This window comes from Octodon degus, unplaced genomic scaffold, assembly GCF_000260255.1.
Source record: "Octodon degus isolate 3935 unplaced genomic scaffold, OctDeg1.0 scaffold00380, whole genome shotgun sequence".
Classification (NCBI taxonomy): Eukaryota; Metazoa; Chordata; class Mammalia; order Rodentia; family Octodontidae; genus Octodon; species Octodon degus.
This window is the reverse complement of record NW_004524956.1, coordinates 727,591-729,492: the sequence shown is the minus strand read 5'-3', so window position 1 is coordinate 729,492 and position 1,902 is coordinate 727,591.

The window sequence follows — 1,902 nt, the reverse complement described above, 5'->3', positions numbered from 1 at the left end:
CCATCTAGAGACAGTGTGGACACAGCGGCTGTATGGTATTGTTATGAACACCCGATGACTGTGTTTTTCCTTTATTCCATCTCATGCTGAATGCTCATGCATTTCTACTGTAGGAATACCTTATTTCTAACAAGGCATGAATTAATTTGAGCACAAACTTTCTGCAAGTGGTAGTGTAAATTCCTCTATTCAATCATTCAGTTTAACATCACTCAGTGGAATTATTTTATAAAACTGAATGGCTCATTATGTGTTCAAAACATGGCATCACCTACATTAAAAATGTAAATCAGTGAATGAGTTGGGCAAGAGATGCAACCCCACCATTTGGAAGCCTGTGATAGTGCAGAAGGGTGAAGGGTTTGAAAATGAACAGCTCTTTGTCACCACTATCAACAGAGAAATTTAAGATCTAGAAAATGCTAACATATGCTGTAGGAATGTCTGACATGTTTAATTAGTAGACTAAATCTATGAGTTTGCCTAAGAAGGAAATATACTGTTTAAGAGAAAAATGAAGTACATGGATTCAGGATAAATCCTGCGGTGATTTGACTGACCTTGTTAGATGCAAAGGTTGCATTTTTAGCTATATAGGTCTTGCTTTATCTTGGTCTTAAGCGTACAGCAGAGAAGTATAAGCATGAGATATGAAAAGTAAAGCCATATTTATAGGCTGAGCTGTAAAAGGCTCAGGTCAACAACTTCTGACAATTGCCAGTTCTACTGATAACCCACTACTATTATGGACTATAAGACTCTATTGGGTTATTTTGCCGTATTCAAGTACCTACAATATTTGAACTGGCATCAAGTATGAAAAGGTCCCCTAAAGACTTCTCCAAATACAGCTTCTCTAACAGCAACGGTACACCCATCTCTGACAAAACACAACAAAAATGGGAATATAAATGAAGGACCATTTTGTAGTGAAAAACTATACATATGTATACACAAAATAGTTAGGAAATCTGTACAGCTGCTTTCTCTTAGTTCAATGAGAAGAAAGATGTGTACTAATATTGTTCAGACAAGATATCATGTCTGCATCTTGTAATTTGAATAACTAATATGAAGAGAGCAATGTGCAATGTGTTAATTATTGTAACTGTCCTAACCTGTTTGAATCTTTCTCATTACGATCAATAAAAAATTGCAGAAAAAGAGAAATGAAGTAATATAAATTAAATATAATAAAAATACATAAAATACAATAGTTTGTATTTTAACTCTTCCAAGATTATTTTTGAAAGTGCTGCTTTGTGGTTTGAGCCTGTGTCTGTACTTTTCTACGTATTAGTCAGTTTTTAGCTGAGACTATGTTGAAAATGTTTCATGATCAATCATAATTTGGTGAGTAACTTAAGAAATAAATTAACCAGCCAGGGATATGGCTCAGTGGAGTAAGTGCTTCCCTGGCAAGCACAAGGGCCTGAATTCAACCCCTGGTTCTGCCAAAAAAAAAAAACCCCAAAACAACAACAACAACAACAACAAAACAAATAAATTAAGATGCAAACATATGGTGCCATGTGCAATTTAATTTTGTTTACATTTAATGCATTTTCTTTTTTGAACTCTCACAACTAAAATTGGGAAAACATTTCATTTCCTCCCAGAAAGCCTGCATTTTATATTTATTTTCTACTAAAGGATTTATTACTATATTTGAGACCAAAATAGAATATTCATTAATGATTCAACATGAGATAAAAGCTTATTAGTTCATTTCAACAAAGAAAATTGATTAAAATATTATCTAGAGGAAACAATTTAATTACATATATTGTTTTGCTTTGATTGGCTCAGGTAGTTTTGACATTTTAAATATAAAATTAGATCATTTTGAGATGAGAGATTAACTTTACACTAAGTCCTATGATACCTATTATTCTACATTAT